Below are 15,195 nucleotides of genomic sequence, written 5' to 3'. Positions count from 1 at the left end.
CACAACCAGATCTGGTTTTGCCATCACAAAACAACTTTGTGAAATAGGCCCTATTACTATACTTGGAGAGGCTCAGCGAGGTTTCGTAAATGGGGAAGCTATGATTTGAACCCAGGAATTCTGATTTTAAAGCACTTGAACCCCTTCTTGTAATATGTTGCATCACAACCTCCTTGTCAGTCTGAAAGCTGCTCTCCCTGCCCTTTCTGCTGCAGCCTTTTCCCCGCCTCCCAACTACTTGTCAGTCTGTGAACATCCTAGCTAGCTATTGGTTCATCAGTCAGCTTGCAAGTATCCTTCTCCATGATTGGTCCCCTGTTAGCCCAGCGGAATTCAGCTGCTTAAGGATAGCTTCCCTGCCATCTTTTCTCTTGCTTTCTCTCTCCTTCTCACTTTCTTTCTTCCTCCTCCTCGCTTTTCACACTCGCTCTAGCGCATGCCTTTTCTCTTTTCCTCTCATTTTCTCTCTTACCCTGCAGGGAGACACTTTGTTTGCTTAATAAACCCTCTTATATCAATTCCCGTGTCTGGCATGGTTTTCCTGGGTTTCTTACACTTCCCCAGTCTCATTTGTGTTGGAGCATCAGTAAATGAGACATTAGGCCTGTTGCACTCATTCGTTCACTCATCCAGTATTCATTATGCACCTACTTTGTGCAAGTAGTTGTGAAAAATGGGAATGAAGTGGCAAGTAATACAGACAGGAATTTGGAGGTCAAGGAATTTATTTTCCAAAGCATCATTGAAGGTCTTCCCCCACTTTAATATTATGTATGTATTGATTCTGTATATATCCCATTTGCTCTTCCATGAATACTTCAATCCTGCTTTCCTTAAGAAGACTTATTCTGGCTGATTTCTCTCTTACTAACCTCTCTATTTTAAACAATTTCATCTGTTTTTCATGACATTGCCATTGAACAGTTGTATTTAAAGCAGCTTACCAAAATAAAATTTCAAAGTTATCAGAGAATGAACATTTCAGGGAAAACAGAAATGTTTTACACTCAGCAGGTTTTCAATAAATAGTGCTTTGGATTCATTTGATAGAAGATTCTTGAATATTTATCCTTATTCTTTTATTTTCCTGTGTCATGTGCATTTTATTTTTATTTCAGCTTCTGTGTGGCTAACTATACCATTGATTATACTCGTACACTCTTGACTCATTGATTCATTTAACAATTCCTTATAAAGTTTCTCTAAAGGGCTAGATATTACTGAGGGTGATATAATGATAAATTTAAAAATCCATAGATGTTAAAGAAAACACAACTTAGTGGGAGACAAACAGTGAAATAAATAAATAGTGGTGTAGTAAGGTATGGACTATGAAAGATACCAGTAAAGTTTAACACCAGAACCTAATACTAATTGGAAAGGGAGGCCTGATTTCTCTCAAAAGCTGTGCTGGGTAAGTGGTGTTCTAAATAACAAATGGAAATTGTTATAGTGGAGAAATAGGCCAAGAGAATTTTAGGTAGTGAGAATGGAATGTGAAAGAGACTGGTATGGCATGGAAAGGGTTTGGCAATGATACAACATTTGTGGGTAGCTATAGGTGGGGTGAAATCACATGCAGGGGCACAGTCAATGAACTGGAAGAAAAATGGAATGCAGTTAGCAGTGGGAAGCTAACGGAGGTTATTAACAGAAAAGGCCATTGCAAAAGGCACCAGAATTCTCTCATTTGGAAAAGTATGTAACTGCTGGATGTCCCTACTCATTTAAATGCGTTCCTGCCACGAATCCATCTGTATCATCCTCAATCCTAAATGCCCTGACAACAAGGTCCACAGAGTGCTGGAGGATCAGGCTTCAGAGCTGGGCACTGTGGGAATCATTCTGGACTAGAGCTGAGAGAGAACTCGAGAAAATCCCCATGCCTTCTAGACAAAGTATTTAGCCAAAAGAGTCATAAAAGAAATTTACACAGAACATTCTAGAGATTTTCTTATCTAAGTCAGATAAGGAGAGTGGGACCTATAAAGATTCATTTTTAATGAATCCAAATTCGAATTTATAGATATATGTAACAAATAGCAAAATACTTGATATGACAGATTTTTTTTCTAATAATCATTTTCTATGATTTCTGGGAAAATATTTGATGTACAACTTTGTTTACTTTTAGGAACCAGATTCATTATCTCTTTCCTTATCTATGTTAGATTCAGGAAAAAGTGGGTTTTCTTTACTCTCAATCCATCTCCCTTGAAGAGACATATTTGAAGATACTTATTGTGCAGGCTTATCAGTGGATGGAATTTGAGGATATAAATACCTAATAGGGGGAAAATGCTTCCTTTGGGTTTATTAACTTTATCCACTACATGGCAATGAATGTGAACTTTCTTTGAATCAAAGTGCCAGATTAGATGCCTGTATTTGACTCTGGGAGGTTTGAGATAGTCAGAGTTAGTTTTTCTCTAATCATAAGAATAAAGAACCTCCATTAGATATAGCCCAGTTTACTAATGTTATTGAATTTTAGTTTATTGGGAGACAAAGTTCCTGCAAACCAAACATTTGTTCTTCCACTTGCTGTTATATCATTATTTTGCCATTGATCCCCTTGTGTTTTGCTTATGTGTTATATAGTCAAGACTGTTTTCTTTATAAGTTAAAAAAAATCTTAGGCCAAATAAATAATTTATTTTATTACATATCTATAAAGTCAGTGATGATTAGCCATGGATGAATACAGGAATTCAAATGATATCAGGATATTTATTTCTCTTTCTTTTTCTTTTAGCTCTGCTTCATTCTGTGTGTTAGACACATTCTTAGTCCGGTTCTTTCCATATAATTTCGCCTGACAATCTACATGAATAGACTTTCTGCATTCAAAAGTCTATAGGTCAAATCTCCCTAAATAAAGACAGATTGGATTTGCTTTGGATCTCTCACTACCCCTACATACCACGGAACCCATGAAGTGTTATATTTTCACTTCATCCAGGTAGAATAGTCTACTTTGGGCTGCATTCCTGTGGTTAGGGATGACAGAAGTGAGGATTAGGGCTGTGATGGACAGTACTGCAGGAGCAGTAGTTATTTCCCCAAGGAATGGAGTCTGGCAGACTATAATATCGTCTGCATAAAACTTATTTGCAAATAGCTCTGATTCTAACTCTTCATCATAGCATAAACAACTATCACCACATGATCCCTTTCCATTTTCAAGCAGAAATTGAAGGCATATCCAGGTATTCCATTAACTCTGTTCTCGTATGCAGAATGCTGAGTTCGGTGCATTGCTCTTATTGAGCCTAGATACAGTTCTTCAGCATCTAGCTATAGATGGATGAATAAATGAAAACATTACTTACTCCAGATATTAACAATAGATAATAATGGAGTGAAATAAAATCATTCTAATTAAACTATTAGGAATGTGGCAAAAGTTTGTAGAATTTGCTGAATCTTGCTACATAGGAAAAGCAAGAATTCTCTTTCTTGAAAGTGGAGTTAATTCCTTTAGGGTGCATCAGTGACCATCAAAGATTAAAGCAGAAAAAAAAATAATTGTTTGAAAGTGGTTGAAACTCTAGGAGAACTTATCATTTAATACAAGAAATCCTGAGGTGGGACATCCCAGTACCTCTGAGATTCAATTGTCATTGGCTGGGTTTTGCCACCTTAGTGTGAGGCCTCTGTCCTAAGGGTTGCAGCAAGATGGTGCCTGTAATTACAGGAGTCACATGCAGGTGAATGTGGACTTGGTGCAGGTTCAGAAGTTCACACGTATATATTTTCATGTGTCTTTCTTAATACAAAGGAAACATCTTACAAACCCACCAAAAAGAACTTGACCTCTCCTCAAAAATATGTTCTCAGTAGTTGATCAAGTCAGTATTATTAATTGCTGTGATAGATTCAGATCATTAGGGTCGGGAGGGTGTTCATGATCCTTTGAATCATACTCCATGGAGGAAGCAGAACTACTTGAGAAAATCACTCTTCTGTAAGGAATATGAATGAGGAGTAAAATGGATATTGTACACATGATCTAGATTGTCATCTGGTTAGTTAATCTGGCTACCTTGAATTCTACCATTTAAGTGGCTCTTTGGAGTTTATTGTCCTTTGTAACAATACCTGGGGAGGAGATGGTAATTTGGAGGTTTTAAGGCTACAACCACACATCCTCGTCTACTCTACTGGAGAGGAAATTTAGCAATATGCCTTTTTAAATGTTGTAGTAAATTGCTGGTGCTCTTCTTCTTTTTTCTTGGTTATTCACTGTGTTGGTAATAAACACCAGAAACATGGTGTTTTTTATCTCTGGTTTTAAACTTTATGGTTTTCTGTCTTCTCACCTTTACTCATATCACGGATAGTGCCAATAATCTTATGGCCTTTGGAAGTAATTGTCATTCTCCAGAAAGAAAAAGACCCATTCTGCCACATAATTTTCCTTTTCAGGAAGATGAACTGAGTCCACTGATGATCTTTTCCTTTCATACTTTGCCAGGGGCCATATGAGACTTTAGCATCTTAATATTTTTTTAACAAAATACCCCAGTAATCTAGCCTGAGTCCCATTTAGTATGAGTTAGATAAAATAAAGAGCAAAGTTTGCCAGTTGTTTCACTCCTACATGACAAAGATTGCCTGTTTTCCATCTAAGAATAGGGAACTAATGACCTTCCCCTCTCTTTTACTTGGTCTAGCTCTTGGGTGAGGCTCACTTGCAAATACTTTATTTGAAAGCACCAATTTCTGCACAGTAAAAACCATTTCAAATGTATTTCTTAGAAGCATCATTACAACTGGCTTTCCGAAAAATGCAACTTATTATCCCACTTGACCAGAAAGCCTAAGGATTACTCAGGTGCAGTACATTTGGATCCAAGGATGCAAAGGCTATTCCCAGAAGATTGACGCTTTCTCTCTACTCTGTTCCTCTTTGCTTGGTAGAATCTTTCTCAGTCAGCTTCTTTCCATGGAACAGTAAAGATGGTTTCAGGCATCCCCTAGTTCACATTTGTACAGCATGCAATTCGAAAGGAAGAGAAATCCTCTGTTTTCCATATCCATGTATCTAATGCATCCAAATCTTTACCTTGAGGCAATTACTGGGGTCGCATTCTTGTTATTTCTGCCTGCATAACCTACCTTGATCAAGAGAGGAATATATATGTTTAGACCATCCTGGATCATGTGGAACCCACTCTCATGACAAGGGTGGTAGACACATCTGTCTGCACAAAGGATGGAAGCAGACTCACAAGGTAGAGGCAATCGGATGACAATAGCAAAATGTTCATCCAGTAGAAAAGAAGGGTGATTTGGCCATGATCAGATGCAGGCACTGAATGATCCCCTATCCATGATGATTTAAATTCCACACTTTCATCTGCTTTCAAACTCTCAAAGCCAGCTTCTGGTGTATGGGAAGATGCATTTGTCCAGTAAGTGAAAAGACTCATATTGGATGTACCTTAAAAAGTTCTTCAGATGAATACTGTAAGTGTGATATATTAAGAGAAAACCTCTGCAACTTGAAGTTAATTTATGCAAAGGGGAGGTAGGGTTAGAATCAGCAATACAAAGCCACTTCTCAAGCTGTCTTTTTCACAGTTTATACTAAGAGATTCTCCCTCAACCCCTGCCCCCAAAGAAAAATTCCACCACAGAATGAACCTCAATACTATTTTCTTTCCCAACAATATTGCTTTCCATCTTTCTGATTTTTCCAGTGAAGAGATCATGTGAAAGCATTAATGATTGCACAATGCATGGGGTTAGTAAGGTAAGTGGAGCTCATAATTACCTCATTTACATTCTTTTATTCACTGAAACAGAATTCTTAATGACTTTTATGTGAAATGCAGGGTAATCAGCACAAATGAAGCTCTCTGGTGCAGGGTGGAGGAGTGAGCCAAGTCGCTGGCTCCCAGCAGAAAATCTGATGAATGGTCAGACAGAAGAGCCCAGATCAGAAGCCTGGGATTTTAGGTTTTAAGAGACTGATCAAAATGTTTTAAGAGACTAGTGTAACTAGGTTGAGATCTAAAGAGCAAAGCTTAAAAACAGAAAGAACCAGTATGTTTTAGCTACCTCCCTGACTTTCTGTTGAAGAAATAACCAGCTATCTTTGCTCAAAGTATTGTGGGACAAATAAAACCAGGCAGTGAATGAAAAGACCTACATTCTAGTCCTGATCTGTGCATAAACTAGTTGTGGAATGTTTAATAAATCATGTCTCCCTGGACTATAAACTATCCTCTTGTGAAACAAAAGGTGCACATTTCCTAATTTCCTGGGAAACAAGTTCCCTTAAAACAGAAGGTGGCTTCTTCCATCCCTAGAGTTCAGTATCTCTCTGGAATGGGTTCAAACCATAGTGTTTTGAACCAAATTCTCAGGTGATCTTCAAACGACTAGCATGGAAAAAAATTTTTCAAATATCCACACGAGCAAGAAGTTCTCTGGGTGAACCATTCTTGGCCTTCGGAAGCATAAAAGTTCTCAAAATATGGAAAGGTTAAATAGAGTAGCAAATTAACAAGAGCACTTGTGACAGCATTGTGTACCTAAAGGACAAAGTGAAATATTGTGGAATGTGTGGCGATCGTACCAAAATTAATGACAAGCGTGAGCCAGACAGTGTGGATGACAAATTGTTTCCTAACATCAAGGAAACTTAAACTGGAGGAACTGTTCAACATATGAATCTGTTATCTGGGTGGGCTAAGAGGAGTAGTCGCCTGTTAAACACTTCAACGTAATTTCTATACCCATCTTAATTTGCTTAGAACAAGCAGCCTTGTATTCCAGGTTTTATAATTTCCTGCTTGGATATCAATCTATCCAACTTTCTGTGTATACTTATAAAATATATAAATGATTTATGTGATTTATAGATTCTTTGCCTCTCTAATACGTTGTGATTGTATTGGAACATGAATGCAGTGTTAACAGATATTCCAATTATTCTAGATATATTCTAGAATTTCATGAACATGATCCTGATTTTTAAATGCAATGAAGTAACTTAAGATCATTTTAGGAGCAAGCTTTGTAAGTCAAAAGAATTATTTCTATGCATCACTACATACTTACAGAATAACAGTATTCATGAAGAAAACCTATCCATGTCATTTTAGTAACAATTCCTGACTTTTTTTTTTTGTCTGCTGATAGGTATGGTGACTTGTGTCTGTCTTCACACCTTCATGATATGTTCTCTTTTCTTCTTTCTCTTCTCTTGTCTGAGCTGTTATAAACATGTGTTTTCATTGTGGCCAATGGTTCACTCATATGCACTAACAGAGTATGTTAACCAAGGTGCTTAACATCTCAGACTTTGTCTTACTAGATGTCAGTGCTCTGATATAGATAGCAAGATTGGGACCACATGAATCACATGTTGAATTAGTGTATGAGCCTCCCAAGGACACTGTTGCAGAATTTCTTAATTATCTGAGTCTGTGTAACTTTTTTCCCTCTGATCATTAGAACTCTGTTGTTTTAATACACACCACCATATCTGCAGGGATACAAAATAAGTTATCAGAATACACACTCTAGCCCGGTACTTCTTAACTTCCTGCATCTCTCATAACTATAGTCCAATATCTTTGGTGCCTTGAAGCAGACAGAATTAAGAGGAAAATTGGGCTTCTAAGAGGTCAGGCAATGACCAAGGAGCCTGCCCCAGGCCTGCCTGCAGTATTGGCAGTCCATCAAGTGCAGATTTAGTTCAGCCTTGTTATATGTTGAGTTTATGATCTGAGGAGCTTTTCCTGGTTCCTGCAACTTGGTTCCAGGAAGAAACTCTCCTTCCCTATTTGATGGTTGCAAAACATTTTTGACGGCAAACACACACTCTCTCTCTGTAGAAGGTGCTGGGTGCTGTTCAACAAACTGAACAAACATAAGGAGAACCTGTCTTTGTATTAGCAGCTCAGCAACAGCTTCTGAGGTCATAATTGGGTGCAAAAACACCACCTCTTTACCATTTTGGGACTTGTCAGTACACAGATTATGGATGAAGATTTTGGGGACAGAGACTGTAGCTACTCTGCAGCTCAAATATCTCAACTGTCACAAAGCACATATTGTCTCTGGTTTGCCACATCAAGTAAGTCTCAATATGCAGACATTTTTGGAGTTGATAGGTTACTGTCCCACATTCATTCGGATAAAATGTACTTTTAGGGAATCTATACTCTTTACCAGGTAGTGCTTCTTCTGTGAATTGCCCTTTGGACATCTCAGTTTCCCTGCACTCAGTACAGCAGTACACACTCCACCAGTGAATACTATGGCAATTCAATGCTGCTGCTCGTTACTTTCAGACACCCTTCCTTTGTCCCTGAAATCCCTTCATCTCTGCTTGGTACTCATCTCCTTATATAAGCTTTCTGGAGACTCTAGATCACCCAAACTTCATGTTGGGACTCTATGACCAACTCAGGGAGAATATTCTCTGCCATTTATGGTGCACTCTTTTAAAATATTCTAAATCACTGTGTGTGTGTGTGTGTGTGTGTGTCTGTGTTTTCAACCTCTTGGACTAAAGAATTCAGTGAAACATCTTTCAAATTCTAAAATCATCTTTCTTCCTACTCAGGGAAATGAGTGGCATGACCACTTCTTGGTTCTAAGAATCTCTGCTTTCCAAACTCTCAGTTTGGGATTTCTGCGTCAAGTCCCTGGTACTTAGTTCTGTATCCTGAAAATGTGTATCCCAAACACCCTTCCCCCAAAACTTCTAGAAATTAGGTGCTCAATCAAAACTAGAGAATAAATCATGAAAGGAAAGAGATTAGACTGAAAAATGACCTAGTTAGTGTGATGAGTAAGAAAGATCCTAAATTGACAGCTGTGCAAAAACGAAGTCTAGATTATAGAGATCAGACGGAAAAAAGAGGGATACCTGCCATTTTCAAAGTATATGATTATCATAAACCTGAAAATCTCAACATAGTCAACTGAAGAATTAGAAATATTAAGGAAGGACAAAAGGTAGTTAATAAGTAAAGTTTTATTACACGAAAGATAAATAACTTTCAATGTTGTTCAAACATAAATTTCTTAAGAAATAAATGCAAAGTGAGATGCTATGGATAATATCTGTCAAAAAAGAAAAAAGTACTTATGAAAATATCTAATAAATTTGCAGAATCTATATAATGAAAACTGTAACACTTTACTGGAATAAAACAAAACTTACATAAATAAGAATATATATCCTTTTATAGCATAAGATTAATCAATATTCAGATTTCAATTTATCCCAGGTTAATACATAGTTTTAATGGAATCCATTAAAAAACTAATTGGTTATATATTTGTGAAACTAGTCAAAATTCACAAATACACAGATTCAAATTCAAATAGAAAAAGAAACGTGAAGATAGTCAAGGAAATTCTTAAAAACAAGAATAAATAGAAAGGACTTGCATTACCAGATAATAAAGCTATTATAAAACTATAGTAAACAGTCTGTTGCTGACACACAACGAGACAGACCAAAAAGCAGAAGAGATCCAAAAGGATACAAAAATCTAGAGGACTTAAAAACTACAAAGCCAAGATCTCAAAGCAATAGAGAAAAGAGAGAATATTGTTTATAATAAAAGAAAAATTATAATTCTCATGTACCCCATCACTAGTTTCCTCTGTACTAATATTTTACATTAGTATGGTACGTTTGTCACAATTAATGAACCAATATCAATGCTTCATTATTAAATACCATATTTTATTGTAATTTCCTTGGTTTTAACCTAATGTTTCTTTTTCCATTCCAGGACACCACTTTATAATTGCTATCAGGTCTCTTTAGACCTCTCTTGGCTGCAACATTTGCTCATATTTTCATTGTTTGTAAGTAGATGGCAGTTTTGAGGAGTACTGGTCTGGTATTTGTCAGACTGTCCCTCCATTTGGATTTGTATGATGATTCTCTTGTGTTTCATAATCTGAGTTTATGAATTCTGTGCAGGAAGACCACAGAAGTAAAGTACGATCCTCTCCAAGCCAAGGTGCATTCTGTCAATGTGATTTGTCCTATTTATGTTAACTTTGACCATCTGGTTAATATAGTGTATATCAGGTTCTCTACTGTGAAATTACTTTTTCCCCTTTTGCACTTTGAAGGAAGTCACTTTGCAAAGCCCACACTTGCAGTGTGGGGACTTATACTCCACCATCTTTTCTTCATTTTTTATTCAGTAAATTTATTAATCTTAGCATGTACTTATGAATAATTATTTTGTGCTTGAGTTATAATTCAATAGTTACTCACTTTTTGCTTGTTACTTGCCCATTGAGAGCTTTCATTTTGATTCATGCATCCCTTCCATATACCTCTATATGTTTCGGTTGGTTGGTTGATTGGTTTTAGCATATCCTTACTGGAACTACAAGATGCTTCAGGTAATAATGCTTCAGGTAAGTATATCATATGTTAGTATAGCATATTTTCTGCTGACTCCTAGAATCAGCACTTCAAAAGCATTGTTCCGAGGCTGGGGATATAGCTCAGTTGGTAGAGTGCTTGCCTTACATGCACAAGTCCCTGGGTTCAATTCCCAGAACCAAAAAAAAAAAAAAAAAAGCACCGTTCCTCTTTTTGGAGAATGGTACTAGAAAATAAGGTAACAGATTTGCTTATTACAGGGGGCACCGTTGTTCCAGACTAGTGCAGAATGAAGTATATTTTCATACACACTTCTCCATATATACACATCTGTAGATAGTTCCATATATATTCATCTGTATCTATGTGAAGTTAAATAGTAGTTCACATTGATGTTTCTAACCATAATGCATTATCGCACAAACCATTCCACACTCCTCCCCTTGCTTGTCTGTATCTATAACTTCCAACTCCAACAGTAAGAAAACTGGATCCCACCACCTGTCATTCATTCCTGTAATTGTTCAATACCAATGTACTCTTCAAACTTGTTAACCAGTACCCCTGAGGTAGTAAAACTTCATCTATTAGAAAGCATTGCTATCTATAGTCCTCTTGGTCTGTAGTCTTACAGACTCTATTCATTTTCAAAGTTACTTAGGTCAGCCCCTTTACCCTTCTCATATTTTTTCATACATTTGTAAGACAGTTTGCCTTACATTATTGATTCCTCTAATCTAAATTATTTTTAATATGCATATTTGAGATTTACTCATTGTAGCATAAAGTTAAATAGGTTTGAACAAACATACAGCATCATCTATCCACCATTAGAGCATCATACAAATCATTTTCATCTCCCACAAAAGTTTCCTGTGCTGTACTTGTGTGCTCAACCTTTCCCCTACTACCACTAATCTGTTCCCTATCTCAATATATTTTTCCTATTCCTTATTATCATAACTGGAATTACATAGTACATAGACATTTTATTCTGGCTTATTTCGTTTAGCACAGTTCATATCATTTTATTACTAAATTTTATTTCATTGGAAAATATAGCATTCTTTGCTTATCTATTCACCTATCAAGGATATCTTGGTTATTTCTAGTTTGGGAAAAGTGTAGTTAAAGTTTCCATAAATAATTATACACAGGATTTTATGTGACTGTGTTTTCAAATCCATTGGGTAAATACTCAAGACAATAATTGTTGATTTATGTAGAAAAAAACTATGTTTAGCTTTGTAAAACACTTGTAGTGTTCTATAGTGCTATACCATTATGTATTTCCATCAGTAATGAATGAGAGTTACTGTTGCTCCACATCTTTGCCAATAATTGGCAGTGCCAATGTTTTGCACAGTAGTTTCTCATTGTGACCTTAATTTGCAGTTCTCTACTGGCAAATGATGTTGAGCACCTTTTCATATACCTATTTGCCACCTGTATATTTTCTTTGATGTGGTTTTTTTTTGTTCGGATCTTTCATCCATGTTTTAGTTGGGTTGTTTGGCTTCTTGTTATTGAGTATTAGTGTTTTTTATCTTCCAAACATTTCATCCAATCTATGGCATGTATTTTAATTTTCTAAAAGGTGTCTTGTTGTAGAGAAAAATATTTTAATTTTAATGAGTATCAAATTATCTATTTTTTCATGGATCATAATTTTGGTGTTGTATCTAAAACCTGCCACCAAACCCAAAGTGATGTAGAATTTCTACTAGAAAATGTTTCTTCTATGACTTATAGTTTTTCATCTTATATTTATGTACATAATCCATTTTGAATTTCTTTTCTGTCTTAAATATGGGCAGAATGCAGCCATAAAACCACCTGAACTTGGTGTATTCTTGTTTGAAAGGTTATTATTTAGTGATCCAATTTTTTTTATAAATGTAGAACTTTTCAAGTTATTTATTTCTCCTGTGTCACTTGTCTTTTTCATATTTCAATGATTCATTTCATCTAAATTCTCAAATTTGTAGTCATGAAGTGGTTGATGGTATTTCTTTATTATCATGTTAATGCCTATGAAATATGTAGTTACTATTCTTCTTTCTATTCTAGTATCAGGAATTTGTGTGTTCTCTCTCTCTTTCATTTGGTTAGAAGTTTATAAATTATAGTATCATTTCCAGTGTTTAACTTTTTCCTTCATTGATTTTTCCTATTATTTTCTTACTTGCAATTTTGTTAATTTCTTCTCTAATTTTTACCATTTTTTTTCTGCTTGATTTAGGCTTAAATTTTTCTTCCTTTTGTCTCCTATGACAGAAATTTTGACTATTGATTTTAGATTTTTCTTCTGTCCTAATATATGCACTTAATGCCACAAACATCTTTCTGTCCATTGTTATCAACTGCATCCAACAAATTTGATAAGTTGTATTTTATTTTCAGTTAGATCAAAATATTTTTATTTTCTCATAATACTTATTTGATCATGTGTTAATTAGAATTGTGCTGTTTAATATACAAATAGTTGTGGATTTTCCTGCTATCTTACACTTGCTGAGTTCTAGTTTATTTCCATTATAGTTTAATCACTTTGCATGTTTTCTAGGTATTAAATGCTTTTAAGATAAGGGGTTATCACTGAGAATATGGTTTATTTTGATGACTGTTCCATGTGACCTTGAGAATAATATGAATTCTGCTTTGTTGGACTGAATATTCTATAAATATTAATTAGATCAAGTTGATTGATAGTACCATTTAGATGACCTATATTCTTATTTATATTCTGCATTCTTTATCAATCACTACTAATTGTGAATATTGAAGTCTCCAACTCAAATAGTCTATTTCTTTTCAAATCTATTGAAAGTTTGCCTCATTTATTTTGATGCTATTTCACTAGGATTTATGTCATTTAGGATTATCATGTTTTCTTGGACTTCTTTGGCATTATGTAATTCCTCAATATCTCTTATGGTCTTCCTAGTTCTAAAGTCTAGATTTTCTAATAGACATAGATTTTCTTTTGATTAATGTTAGCATAATACAATTAACCTATCTATGTTTTTACTTTTTTTTTTTTTTTTTTTTTTTTTTTGCAGTGCTGGGAATCAAACCCAGGGCCCTGTGCTTGTAAGACAAGCACTTTACCAACTGAGCTATCTCCCCAGCCCTATGTTTTCACATTAAAAGTGAATTTCTTATATATGACATAATTATTTTCTATCTGTATTTGTGTATTTGGACCATTTGCACTTAAAGTGACTACTGATATTGTTTGATGAACAGCAATCATTTTTGTATGTTTCCTACCTGTTTCACCTTTCTTTGATTACCTTCTCCCTTTTCTGCTTTCTTTAATTTTATTTGAGATTTCAATATGACTACATTTATTTCCTTTTTCAGAATATTCATTAAATTCTTTTCAACAAAACTAGGAATTGCCTTATAATTTATAATATATCTTTTTAGTTGATTCAACTTTACCTTCAGACAACACCATGCCAAACATACATGATACAGGGTGAGTATCCCCAATTTGTTTGTGATATTACCTTATTTATTTTACCTATCCGTTTAATTACATAAGACATTATTCCCAGTATTACTTTAAGTAATCAATTTTATTTTAGGTCAATTGACAATGAGAAAAAATAAAATGTCTGTTTTACCTTAGCAATTGACTTTCTGGCTCTCTTTGTTTCTTTATTCATATCCATGTTTCTGTTCTATATAATTTTCCTTCTTCATGAAGAGGTTTTCTTATTATCTTTTATTTATTTTTTATTTTTAAAATATTTTTAGTCATAGACAGACACAATGCCTTTATTTTATTTATTTACTTTTATGTGGTGCTGAGGATCAAACCCAGCGCCTCCTGTGTGCTAGGCAATCGCTCTACCAGTGAGCCACAATCCCAGCCCTCTTATTATCTTTAATAGTGAACTTATGCTGATTTTAAATTTCCCTCAATTTTTGTTTGGGAAAATATTTTTCTATTATTATTATTATTACTATTATTGGTCCTGGGGATCAAACCAGGGCCTTATGAATGCTAGGCAAGCATTTACCACTGAGCTACATCCCCAGGCCTATTACCAACTTTTAAAGGATAATTTCATTGGATACAGAGTTCTAGGTAGGGTTTTTTTTGTTTGTTTGTTTGTTCGTTTAACATTTTAAATACCTTACTATACTCTAGTCTTGCTTGTTTATCAAAGGCCCACAGTATTTTTTATCCTTTGTCCTAAGTAAATTTTTTAAATTTTGCTTTCTTTCTTTCTTTCCATTTTTTTTCCCTTGACTTCCTGCAGTTTAATTATGTATACTTATGGCCATTTGTGTGTGTCTATGTGTTTATCCTGCTTCATGCTTTGAACTTCCTTGACCTGTGATTTTGGTGTCTGTCATTAATTTTGGAAAATTTTCTGCTATTATCACCTCAAAATATATTATTTTCTGTTGCATTATCTCTTCTTAATTTTAATTGTCCTTAAAATGTGCCACTCCTATATTTTCCCACTATTGCTAGTTATTCTGTTTCTTTGTATTTTTTTATTTATTCAGATTTTAATTTTATTTGACTCTTTGATTTTCAGTTTAATGTTTTTATTTCTTGTATTGAAGGTCATTGATTATTTTTGAAAATACATCAAAACTACCGATGAGACCATTAAAGACATTCTTCATCTTTATTATACTGTTGTATTACTAAATTTTCCTACTAATGTTTTCTTAAATTTTTCTTCTCTCTGCTTACAATATCACTTGTTCTTACATACTATTTTTCCTTTAGCATCTTTACCATATTAATCATAGTATGTTTGATGGTTAGAAATCTGTATCACTTCTGAGCC

The sequence above is a fragment of the Sciurus vulgaris genome, assembly GCF_902686455.1.
Source record: "Sciurus vulgaris genome assembly, chromosome: 11".
Classification (NCBI taxonomy): domain Eukaryota; kingdom Metazoa; phylum Chordata; class Mammalia; order Rodentia; family Sciuridae; genus Sciurus; species Sciurus vulgaris.
Note: the sequence above shows the minus strand (reverse complement) of the source record.